The sequence below is a fragment of the Anoplolepis gracilipes genome, chromosome 3 (assembly GCF_047496725.1).
Source record: "Anoplolepis gracilipes chromosome 3, ASM4749672v1, whole genome shotgun sequence".
NCBI lineage: Eukaryota > Metazoa > Arthropoda > Insecta > Hymenoptera > Formicidae > Anoplolepis > Anoplolepis gracilipes.
The window spans coordinates 1018763-1032608 of NC_132972.1; the positions used below are offsets into that span (position 1 = coordinate 1018763).

Consider the following 13846-nt stretch of genomic DNA (forward strand, 5'->3'; position numbering starts at 1 on the left):
TATGGGCGTTCCTCATCGGCCGATAAGACATATGTTGCAGATTTTCCGCTTTGCGGTGCAGCAACGGCGTGGCGTTTACGGGCTTGCTATAATTATCGTTTATTGTTACGCGATCATGTTTATGTAGGGATAATACGCACTTGGGATAATTGACAAGCAATCGTCGTCGGAAAAACGATCGATCGATCAATACCTGTAGCCGCTCGTTACAATCATTCACATATCGTTGTGTGTGTGTGCGTTAAACTGGCGTCTCGCTTCGTGGAAACTCATTAATTGTTGAGATTGCGACTTTGCTTTTAATAGGTTTAAAGTTTTAATAGGTGAAACAAAGTTTTGGCCGTAGAAAAAGAAAATTGTTGAAAAAGTTCACCTTGTCCGCCGATTTTTTAACAATAATTCTATAAAATTCTACAAAAGTTCTATGCATAAAAGTATTAGAATATTAATTAAACAAATTAGATCGTCCGAGATGTCGGTGTGTAAGTATCGAGGTGAGACATTCGTGTCTCCGCTCGTCTATAATAAATTAATTATGCATGTATATCTACTATAAGGATGATAAATTATGTATTTGTTTTATTGTTTGTTAAGTATTTATTTGTGCATCAAACTATTTGAATAATTGCAATATTTTTTCAAAATATAATACGTACATATATACATATAATATTGTTGAATAAATCATCATATGATTTCTTTTATTTCTTATATATGTATGTATATGTTAATATATCTACAGAGACAAGTATTATATATTGTAATTTTTACTATAATATTTCCTCCGTGTAGTGATCTCTCAGTAATTTCTCAATTACTTTATATTATATTATAGGGGAAAAATTGCGGACGATCCTCGGAATTCGTCGATGAACTACACAGTCACGCCTACCTGCAGTGATACCGTTCAAAAACCGATCCCGATAGCCTATGGAGAAGATACCTTTTGTGCTACAGTTACAGCGCTACCGAGGTCAGTTTGTGGGGGATCTCTGTCGATGAGAGATCGGTCCTCTATTTCTCGCGTCTTTTTAATAATCGAAAAAGGAAATTTCGCGGGCGAACAAGTGTCGGGAGTTTGACAAAATTGAATGACAAGCGATTATCTCAGTACGCCTATTAGTCTGCGTGTGATTTACGTCTTTCGATATTCGTAAGTGACGTAGAGATAATTTATCGCATTGTTGCAAATTGCGAGTTTCAGAGTGTCGAGTTGAAAGACGGACGATCATTTCAGTGTACTATCTATTAATCCGCGTAAAAAAGTACACCGAGTTTTTTGTACGTACGTATATAACGCAATGTATGTACGTGTAATTTTATTATTTGTGCAGCGACAATCAAGCGGGAAAGTATCGTGATCTGACGTAGGTATCTGTATAATGTAATATCGAGAAATATTGGATTATATATTTGTTGATTGCTCGCGCGATGAATATTAATATTTTTTTTGTGTTATTCTACGTCGTAATTAAAACAAAGTGCGCGTCAAGAAATGCGATTATTATCAGAAGTGTCGTGCAAAGTGTCGCGCGATTGTCATATTTGATTAATTAGTACATTCACGATCATAATTAAGTGCAAGTGATTTGTGAGTGCTTTCGAAGATGCATCGGCAAGAGATTAAGAGAGGCTGAGCAGGAGCTTGGGATGGGTTTTGTCGGAGCAATAATAAGGTAATTTATTACGTTTTATTCGCGGAATTAATTTTTTTTTTTGTCATAGTGATCGCGTAGCGTATTTCGTGCAATTCCATTGGTGTGTATGAACCTGGTGTCTCATTTCGTGGAAACTCATTAATTATTGATTCTGGATGTATTTATAATAATTCTAGATGAATTAAATAAATAGTTCTAGTCATTAAATCAAAAACAAATGGACTCGAGACTGAGACAAAAAAAATTCTATATTTATACGTTTGGCATTTCAGGGGCGATTTAATTTGTTTAATAAATATTCTAATAATTTTTACGCATAAAAATAAAAATAATTTTGGAAAATAATACAAAATGTCATTTGAAATCGATATTGATATCAATTATCAAAATATAATCAGAGTTTGGCAATTTAATTTGCTTCATTAATATTCTAATAATCTTTACACATAGAACTTTTTGTAGAACTATTGTAAAACTTTCAAGCGCTTAAAATGTGGCGAGAAATGTTAAAAAAAATCGTCGGTTGATAAAGTGAGACGTAGCATAAACTTGACAGAACTCTCAACAATTAATGAGTTTCAAGTTTCAACAAAGTGAGATGCCAGCTTCATACACACTGTGCTGTTCGCTACGGTTTGCTTTTATTCATTTTTTTTCAAAGTCGTGGAACCGCGAGAGTGACGGTAATTAAATCGGGTACTCGCAGAATATTTTCTTCGGAAATACTTGTCAAATTTTCAAAGTCCATCCGTTTTCGAATGATTGGAGATCATTAAAATACGGTTTTTCGAAGAAAATTGTTCTTTTGCGCCGAGTATGTAATAATTTATGCACATATAGAAACGCATGGAACGTCGAACCAGCTTCTCTCTCTCTCTCTCTCTCTCTCTCTCTCTCTCTCTGTCGGAGAATCAATATTGAAATTTCAATATTTGAACCGCTTGAGTGGTCGAAGACTATCATGCCGCTCGTCGATGTCACTTTTTGCAAAGCGTATACAGCTCTCACTTATCGTCAGGTGTAATAAGAGCTTGAGATTTAAAATCGTACGGTATTTCATACCTGGACTTACTTATTGTTAGATGGCGTCAACCATCTGAGTTGTTTACAAGCTTGTCTTTCGAATTCAAAGAATATCTATATTTTATCGTCACATATTCGAATTGAACGAGCCTTTTTCAATCATATTGTTCACGTAACAAAATGACATCATGGTATAATAAAATCTTGTTGGAATGTTGCTTACTAAAGCAGAAGAATTCAAAACCAGTATAATTTCTTGGAATTAAAATTTTGATGCTTATAGAGACGCAAAAAGCAATATTTATCTATGTTTATACATATATGAGAAAAGCGCATTATACTTATATATATATATATATATATATATATATGTATAATACTATTCCTCCTAGGAATATATTATTATTTATGCATTGATATAGAAAACAGGTGAGAGATCGGTTAACCGAAATAAAATTTCGATGTTGAAACCGAGCCTTAATTGGCGAACAAAACGAGCTTATGCGATCGCGAAGATGCGAAAGAAGATTAGGATAGTGGAGCAGAAAACGGTACAAAGCGATGAGAGATAATTTCGATCTGGGCGCGTATTAATATCCGAATTTCCTTCATCGTCGCTCTCGCCACGGGATCGCGAATAAATGGAGTCGCGAACATCGGGCAAGAGACTCATGATATCGTATTTGCAATCGTATATTCGTGCCGGGTGCAGCTGTAGCCGCAACGTCGATCATTTGTCGATGCGCGGAATTTTTCCTCGACCTCTCGCCACTTTGATCACGCTCGCGTTATAATCGCGTTACAATAGTAGCTTATATTTTCTCACGCCGGCGAACGAGAATGATCATTTTCGCATGGCATTATAATGTCAACCTCCACGATTATCGCTTGAAATAAATCGATCTTTGTTGAGTGGAACAATCGAGATGCTTAATCATTTCTCTGCAATAAAATGATTTTCTCTTTAGGTTTTATTAACTTATATATTTATACATATATATTATAGTATTTTTTTTATATATTTCTATATAATTTAATTTTTATTCATAGAAAATCAATTTATTTTTATTTATCCTATTTGATTTTATGTCAATTTTCTGGTTTGATTTTTTTTATAAATTTAGCAATATAATCCTCCGATAAATATAAAGATATAGTATTTTCTTGAAATGAGATTTAACGTCAGTTTTAAACAAGATTTTGTATATTTCCTATCTTGATGACTGATTTTTATAATTGTCTTGATGACTAATTTTTATAGTTATCTTGATGACTAATTCTTATATTAAAATTCTTAAAATACTATTCGCGTTATATATGCGAGTGAGAAACACACTTTCTCGCTGTCTAGTATCTCACTTACAAGGATTCCTGGGACGTGATCCGGGGGCGAATCACGGCGTTGCAGAGGAGGCATTGAATGGTGGAAATAAAACTCGTCGTAAAGTACGCATTACACACGACGGAAAAATGTTAGAAATGCGAACGGCGAACGTGGAATATATATTTATGTAGGAACGGCAGTTTGCGAAATTTAGTTTCCAATCCTTCGACGAATCACGTACTTATGTACGACTTCGATTTATATTCATGTGAAAATGACTTATTATATTCACAACTTAGCCTAAACTTTTTCGATTGATAAGGCAACCAATACTTAATTTTAAACGAGTGCTATCATTTCCCGAACAATTGACGCAACATAAATCTTCTCTCGGTTGCCGAATATTCGTGGAAGAATTCAATCAAAAAAACACTTTGGAGTTGATAATTTGTTGGAAAAAAATTTCGTAAAAATGATTAGTATGTATCACTGGTAAGCAGGCGATCGAATTTTATGAAAATAAAGTTCGCAAATATATTTACGCAAAAAACTAAATTTTGTATTTTAATTAAACCTCGAAAACAGGTTTTATAAAGCACATCTCCAATTTAAAAATTATTTCGAGGCTCGATATGCGACTGCAAATTAATCATAGAATTTGTATTAAAATTAAAGACAAAATTTTATTTTATTCTACTACGTTTCATTTTATTTTCTTACTTTTTTATCTTCTAAATTTATCACAGCGAATAATCTTGGAATAGTTTAAAAGAGTTCGACAAGAGAGCACGTGGTCTTTATCTCTCTTTGTAAGATGACTTATCGTTAGAGATTCATGTATTTAGGCTGCTGTTGAACACGCATTATGTGTGCAATCCGTTATCGCAGCCTTCCACGCCCGGTCAAACATTATCTTATGCATCCTTCGCCCTTAATGGACGAGACGAGTCTCGCTTATCTCTGATTTAAAGCGAAGGATAATACTTTCGATCGTTTCGTCGTCGTATAAGAATGCATCTGGCGGTCGGTGTGAGTTCGGTGCACGAATAAGAATTCGACCTTAGGTCCGTGTTGCCTTTTTTTCTTTCGTCTTTTTTCTTTTTTCTCTCTCTCTCTCTCTTTCTTTTACTCTGCCGTCTGGGTGTATAATAAAACGATCGAGGGAAAGCAAATGAATATTAAGACGATTACTTTAATGGATTTTGATTGAGGCGATTTTATCGGGGCAATGAAAGTAAATATCCGCGCCTCCCTCCCCTCGCCGAATTACGACTTCAACGATTGCATCTTTAAGTTGCACCTTTGGTCATTTATTTAAATTAAATTCATTCACGACGGCAATTATGAAAACACAGATATTTCACGTTTGCCGAAATGCTCGTAAAAGATAATCACAGGATAATGTTTATTTCTGATTTTTATTAATTGTAATATAGCTTTAATCTTTATTAATTAATTTTTCATAATTTTTTAAAATTAAGGATTACTTGATTTTTAGAAAAATATAGCGCGTCCTACAAAACTTGCGCATTTGTTCTTTTGATTATCAATTAGGTATACACAATTTGAAATACCTATGGGTATTATATAGTTGAATAAAATTTCAATTAAAAATTACATGACACGAGAAAATTTGCACGCTGTAGATGTTAAAATGTTGAAATTTATTCGCGCACGATGGAGCTCATCTAAACTTGCTACGACACGACGACGGACGATGCGGCACGTATTGCCGGCAGGTTCAATTTACTTTTAGAAGTCATTAATTCTTGCAAAATTCAATCTTGTAATCCGCTTCGTCGCAAGAAGGCGGGACTTAATTTTCGAAGCGGCATCCGATTATTATCCAGTGCTCATTCAGCGTGGGTAAAACGAGACTATATGGACGACAACGACGAAGATGAAGCGCGTGTTACACAGATTCAATCGAGCCGTGAAAGTCTGGCTCTAGAAGAATTCGTTTTTGAAATCAAAAAGTGGAACTAACGGGCCGTCGTGTCATCGATAGTAATTAACGTCACTGAATACCTAAAATATTTAATAGTAGCATAAATAGTAGTATAATAGTAGTATAAATAATAGAATGAGAAATCATGTTCCTTCATCAAATTGATTGTACAAATTGAAATATAAACTTGAATTATATTTCCTTGAGGAAATGATTGGGTTGATTCATGTATAAATTTTATTTTACTTAACAAACTGAGTAATCTGTTATATATTCTTCATTATTAAGTTGTATAGGGAAACTGATTAGATATATTAAGTAATACTGGTTTCTAAAGAAAAAAAAAAAAAAAAAAAAAGTAATAATAATTTATTAATTATTTCTAGAACTTATTTATGAATCAATACATTATAATCGAGAAAACAATCAATAGAGAATGATATGTCACAAGAATCTAAATGACATAATAATCGTGGATTATTAACAATTAGTGAAACTCATCTCGCCGCAGGTATTTTATTTTTTCAATAATTTTTCTTAATTGGTTCGTTGCTGTCGACAATCAGCGGGATACGCTGTCGATGATTACAATCGTCGAAGGCAATGACAATGGGACCGAATTGGAAGCTGTATACAGACACGAAATAAAAGATTCCGATAAGCCACACGAATTTCATCACGCAACAATAGCTTGACGACATAGGTCGCTTCGCCTTAAGATATAGGACTCGCTACTGCTTAATTGAAGTTTAGATTAAAATGCAAATGTCCAATATATATGCGAGCTGACGTGACGGCACGCTAACTCTTGACCGATCGAAAAATATCAATGATAGATATGAAGACACATATGGTGTCGCTCTCGAATTATTGATCCCCTCACAACAGTCAATTTCGAAAGAGATACTACTTATTTTAATTAAAATTTCCCTCTCCTTCCTTCTATCTGTCATTGTGTCACACAGTCTGTAGAGTCATATTATAATAAATATATATTGAAACGTAAAGTCATGCTATAATAACGTTACTTTAAATTGTAAATTAAATATTGATATAAATATTTCAAGGAAATGCCAAGAATGATTCTCAGCTACAGCGGGAAGCATTAAATATTTTTTTGCAGTACACGGAGAAAATTTTATATTAAAAATTACTATGATATATAATAACTGTGGACCATTAGGAACATTCCAAATTAAAATGCAAATATGTAAAACTGACGTAATTGACGTAATTTTTACGTAAATTACGTCAATTTTCCACAGTTATTATATATCATAGTAATTTTTAATTTAAAATTTTCTCCGTGTAGTACTGTTTATTACACTTTAAATATATTTATTATACATCTAGTCATTTTTATAATTTTTGCATATTTTTGAAATTAATCAATCGCGCTGAAATATACATTAAAGTATCCTTTCTTTAGTACAGTATCGCTGTCGATAATTATAATTTGTGTACGATGCCGCGACCCGGCGTAATTTCGCAAAAAAGAGCCAATTCCACGAAGGGACGTGGTACGAACGAACGGTACAATATACGGAGACAACGATCCGTTTCCTTTTTTACGTCAGTGTTGGGATTTACGAACATCAAGATCGTAATTTCTCGTACTTGTTGCGGTTGCCTGGCCCTTAAAGCGCATCCGGTTGCCCGTCGACAAAGTCACTGACGCGATTTGCGACGTTGGAAATTCGGACAAAGCGAGTCGATAATTTCACGATTATTCCGAAACGATGTAAAATAGAATATACCGCGATGCATTTACGATTATTTTATTTATAATTTTCCTAAGGAAATTTTTGCTCAACATATCTACGACGCCTTAAACATAAGTAAGGACATGTGACAGCATAATTAATACCGTATCTTAAATATTGCTGTGAACACGAACAATATTTTCTCGAATCGATTATTATTTGATTATCCCGCACTTTTCATTCATCCTTTCGTTTTTCAAAAAAATCTGGCAGTCGGTCAAAGTCGCCGCGAATCCACTCTGCCGTACAAAAGCATGCACTCGAGAAAAGACGCACGCGTGCGATGCGAGCCGGAGAGAGAAACCGTGTGTAAGTCGAAAGGCGCGCAGAGAGAGAGAGAGAGAGAGAGAGAGAGAGAGAGAAAGAGAGAAAGAGAGAAAGAGAGAGAGAGAGAGAAAGGAGAAAGAGAGATAAAACAGCAAGTTCCTCTCGAGCGAGTGGGATGAAGACGGCGAGAGCGAGAAAGAGAAGGCTTCGACCTCGCATGCTCGCTCGCGCGGCTTTATCGGAGTAAAGTGCTCCGAGGCCTCCGAGGAAGAAGCTGCTCTCGCGAGATCGTCCTGAGAAGACCGCGATCTCTTTCCTCTCGATCCTTTCCCCCTTTAGTCTTTCAGGGTATTCTTCAGCTATTAAATCCCCGGTATAATCTTGATGAGAATTTTCGTTTCCTCGCAAATAATATATTTTGTATCAATTTTATTTTCATCGTTATGAATATTAAGATAATTTTCGTATATCTTTTAACGTCCAAATGTCCGAGGATTTATTTTATCTTAATTTTAAGACGTGCCACAAGGTGCAATAGGAGCGAACAAATATTGTTTATATTTTTAATTTTTGCATTTCAATGAAAAATATTTCACGATCAATTCTATTTGTGTACCAAGATGCGCGTATTATTGTGTCCAATTTTTTAATACAATATAATATAGTATTTATAACATAGAAAATTTACAAAAATCACGAACAAAGCAACTTTTTTAATGCTTCGTTAAAAAGATGAATTGATGATATTGAGATTTTTATTTGCGTTATTTTCTTAAATAACATGTTATAGGTTTTCATATAAATGATTGTTTCTGTCGTTATTTATTTCACTAAAATTGCACTATTAATACTCATAAAAGATTCGCACAGTTTTTCAAATTCTGTAATATATAATATTCTTTCCTCCGTTCTCTTTCTCTACCTCGAGAAAGACCTACTCCCGAAACCCGTAATAAGATCAACATCCTGGATCCGCGAGTAATGTCGCTCTACGACTTCGAAATGAAAGAAGAGAGACGGCAGCTCGAGTTACACTGGCGCTACATCTTTTTTTTCGCGTTACTCGTGCGAGATTGACATTTATTTATTCCGTTTTCAGATTGCAGCAAAGATAATTTACAGAAAGAGAGAGAGAGAGAGAGAGAGAGACAGAGAGGGATAAAGAAAAAGAAAGAGAGGGGAGAGAGAGGAGGGCGACAGAGGGAGACGGAAGATAATAATAGTTCTATTTCATTATATTACGCATTTATACTCTACCTGGATCTCTCTCGGCGGGCTCCGATCGCGCGAACGGGATATCACGATCGATCAATCTCTCCCCATGCTCGAGGATCGCGAGCCGGGTCGGCGGGCGAGAAATAGCAAGACGACGCTGCGGCACGCACTGCCGAGAGGTAACTGGAAGTAAGTGGCACGAGCTGTCGCGTGCAGCCACGCCGCGGCGAAACGACAACACAACGTAACAGGTGCGTGCTGGCGAGGAAGGGCCCGATCTGTACGCGTGCGTGTGTATATATATATATATATATATATATATATATATATATATATATATATATATATATATATATATATGTACAACCACTGACAAAATTATGAGGCACCCTTAAATTTTCCGTATTTCTTATTTTATTAATAGTATATAAATACTAAAAAGATTAAAAAATTTTTAAAAACTATCAATAGCACTTTAAAGCTGAAATTTCAAGTTTTAAAATGTTTTTTTGATTTTTCGTTTGCGATAATTTTTCGCCCAGTACACCGACATCATGTCTGAAAAATACAGATTTAGTTTCAAATTTATGTGTCTCGGCCAAAAAAAATTGTAGGAAAGTTTCGAAAAAAGCATTTTGTAGGCAAAATGTTGTAGTTTATGGAACTTGGCTTAAATTTTTCGAGAGAAATTTTTTTACCGAGCTGCAGAGTGTCAAAAATACAATAAAATTTTAAGAAACAAAACAATGTACTTTTTTAAAGCACAGAACAAGGGAAATGCAAAATTTTTTTAATGTACTGATAACGCATTAAAGTTGCTATCGGTAATTAAAAAAATTTTTGTATTACATTGTTTTGTTTCTTAAAATTTTATTGTATTTTTGACACTCTGCAGCTCGGTAAAACAATTTCTCTGAAAAAATTTAAGTCAAGTTTTATAAACTACAACACTTTGCCTACAAAATGCTTTTTTTTTTTAAACTTTCCTACAATTTTTTTTTGACCGAGACACATAATTTTGAAACTAAATCTTTATTTTTCAGACATGTTGTCGATACTGGGCGAAAAATTATCTCAAACGAAAAATTAAAAAAACATTTTAAAGCTTGAAATTTCAGCTTTAAAGTGCTATCGATAGTTTTTAAAAATTTTTTAATCTTTTTAGTATTTATATACTATTAACAAAATAAGAAATACGGAAAAAATTTAAGGGTGCCTAATAATTTTGTCAATGGCTGTATACAATATACATGTTAGGCGCTCACGTGCGAGTAAACTACAGGGATTGAGCCTGGCTATCGGGGATTGATGTTTCTCTCTCTTCCTCTCTTTAGTATTCTCTCTATCTCTCTATCTTTTCTCTCTCTCTCTCTCTCTCTCTCCCTCTTTCTCTGTCGACATTTGCCTGCATTTTAAATCACTAAGAAATATCGCTTGTGATAATTACAGCAACGATCCTATATGTATCGGATAATCGGGAGTTACACATGGTATCTCATCAACTTGTTGCGTGCTTATTATACTATATGCGTGACGTTTCTTTGATAAACGAAATAGCGAAAAATATTTATTAAAGAATAAAATTGTGAAACAGGTTCTCCAATATCGATTATTTATTTAAATATAATTGTTTGAATTTTTTTCACAATTTTTTTATTACTGTACTTATTATAATATATAGATTGTGGTAAAAATTTAGTTGATTATGCATAGAACTGGGTTTATGAAAGATTGAGAAATATCTCATTCTATTTTGTAAAGTTCTTTCAATTGTTCTATTTGCAAACACGAAAAAAAAAATATATAATTTGACTCCTTCCTACAAGACATATTCTTGAAAAAAAATTAAGCAATAAAATATTATAAAATATTACACTGAGCAACACTATTATTTGTTTTTATTCGTATAATTAATTTTCTTCAAACTATTTTAATATGATTATTCATACCAAAAAATACTAGTTTCGAAACCATAATATTTCATTATGTGATTCTCATTGTTCGACATAATGATCAAAAGTGGTCGCACGAGATTTATCGATTAAATTGTTATCCGTTTATCGATTTCGCTTGATTAATCGATTGAGTCTTGATGGTTTATGCCTTGATCGATTAATCGGTCCGTTCCCATTGATCGAATAAACGATTAAACCAGTAATTTCTTACGTGCCTTATAGATTCAATCGGATGAATCGTTTAATTGCATTCGATCAAGGTTTTTTCCTCTCATTATTAGCTTTGTCTTTATATAGAAAATTTGATGGTTATCCATTTTTGTATTTTCGGAAAAAATTATCACACATATCCTATTTTAACATCTCCTAAATTCACAAATTATTTATATTATAGTAAATTTCTTGCTATTATACTTCTAGGTATTGATAATAAAAAAAAAAAAAACATTCTCGGAACCGCCCACGAAGCGATGAAATCAACGCACGAAAATTGATTATACCGATATAGATTGCAATGTCGTGATCGCCAAATTTAATTTTGTAACCAACGAATTTGCGTGTTTTTCTTTCCACTCGCACCCACAGGGCATTTCTTCAGCTGATGCTGATAATCCCACGGATTTCTCTACCGTGCTCGCTTATAGTCTCTCCACGAGTTCGTGAGAAAAATGACGTTAAACGTTATTTTGTTTAGATATAAACCTCATCGAGATGGAATGCGTTTGACATAAATAAATATCGTGACTGATACTTTCAACCCACATTTCGCTAAATGTGACTCACAGATTTGACATTTCCAAGACGTATCATAAAACGTCTAAATCTGCGCTTTATTTCTTATTTTCCGTTTGTATCAAGCGCTATCTTCGAAAAATAGAAAGTTCAGAGAAAAAGAGAGAGAGAGAGAATTTCTCTCTATTCAACAACAATATATATTTAGCGATAAGCGTCTAATAAAAACGCGCATTCTACAGACGTAGATCTGCGTTCAGCGAGTCAAGCAAACGAATCGAAACTTTACGAAGAAGAATCACTATCACCGAATGGTAATCATGTCGCCTTCGGCACGTGTCTACTGGCTATTATCGCAGTAAAATTAGAAGAACTTTTTGTCATTTGAAAACTACTATTATAATTTTACCTATACCTATCATTTTAAATCATTCGATTGCAAAGAGAATCGTAAACGTCGTTTAAAAATTGTCATAATTTGAGTTTTTTGTTTTAAGATAATCTCTCTTGATATTTTCTTATAATTTTTAATTATACTTTTTCAAATAATTCGATAAGCATTTTTCCAATTATTCTCTAAGTAACAAACTAAGATTGTCATTGTTCGGAAGTCTCGATAAGCTGCCGTTACTTTGATAGTATGTGCCCGAACTATATATGATCATGGAGCATGTGCGGTATATCTATATATATAGCATTAAAATATTTAATAGAGAAAGTAAACTCTATATTAGAATATAAAATCGATCGGGATAATACAAATACATTCTACAACGATACGATTGAAAGAATCGTAATTTAAATAATATTGTAAATACACGATTATAAATAATAACTATTTTACACACATTTTTTATAAACTTTTTCCCATCTGTCTAATTCTAATTTTTCATTTCAATTCTTTTATTTTCTCAATTTTCTCAACTAAATATATCTTTTTATTATTTTTCTTAAAATACAATCAGTTTCTCTCTAACGATCCGTCTACCAATCTATATCATGCCTCGAGATATCCTCGAGGGTCTCTCGTCTCTTTACGAGACGGCGATATTCCCCAGCAAATAAATCTCTTTTGCACTCACCTGCAAGTATTCCTTCGTCGGCCTTTTACAGGCTCCTTTCTCAGCAGCCGTCTCTGCTCGCGACCCGTCGTCGTGACCGCGGGGCAGCCAGCGATGCACCTCGCCGCAAATCCGCGTGACGATGATAACGATGACGGCACTGCGCACTGTTCGCGTTTGACAATGAGATACAGCCACAGCTGGCAGCGGAAGAGTTTTTCTCGCGCGCGCACTCACGATGCGAGTTCATTTGCGGCACGAGATACGAAGACACGCGCGAGCGGAATCTCGGAGCGGAGCTGGGACAACACTGATTGCGAAGCGCGTGTATCCGTCGACGGGGGCCACTGCTGTCTGTATCTTGTCTCGTCCCGTCTCGTCTCGTCCCGTCGTGTAGTGTCGCGTGTACGCGGCGCGAACTCTACTGCGAATCTGAATGATTCCGCGTCAGCTGCTCGTCGCAGCTGCACTGAAGTTCCGTTGCGATTTCCACCACCGTGCGCGAGTAAAGAAGATCGCGCGCGGTCGTCGTCGAGAGAATGAGAGAAGGGGGAGGGAAGACGGAAAGTGGTGCTGGATGTTAGTAGTGGTGGTTGCGAGTTAGTGGTGGTGGCAGTGGTTGCGGAGGAGGAGAAGGAGAACGTCGTGAGTAGCAGTGGTTTTCCTCCTTGAGAGAGGCGGAGGAGGTACCGCGCGTATCGAGAGAAGAGAAGAGAAGAGAAGAGAGAGAGAGGAGTGCGTTTATGCACGTATATGCATGCATGCACGTGCGACGCACGAGAGACGATTGATGCAGGTGGTACATGCCGCGGAAGGAGAAAGAGAGGAAAAGTATATAAATGTTAAATGTTGCGGTAAAGAGATACACATACATATATTTTCCTTGCAATGAATATGTGT

At 35.0% G+C, this 13846-nt stretch overlaps 1 protein-coding gene across 2 annotated transcripts in view; it reads right to left on the minus strand.

Moving 5' to 3' along the window:
- The window catches only part of Cv-2 (crosveinless 2-secreting protein), a 44034-nt gene extending 30556 nt beyond the window's left edge, over positions 1 to 13478 (minus strand). Inside the window, exon 1 of one of the 2 annotated variants that reach the window (XM_072888555.1) lies at positions 12968 to 13478. The gene's annotated coding sequence lies outside the window, so the exon portion shown is untranslated. Of the gene's footprint in view, positions 1 to 9240; positions 9468 to 12967 lie in introns of those variants that run through there. The other variant, XM_072888556.1, reaches the window with a different exon arrangement.
- Between the last annotated feature and the right edge of the window lie 368 nt (positions 13479 to 13846).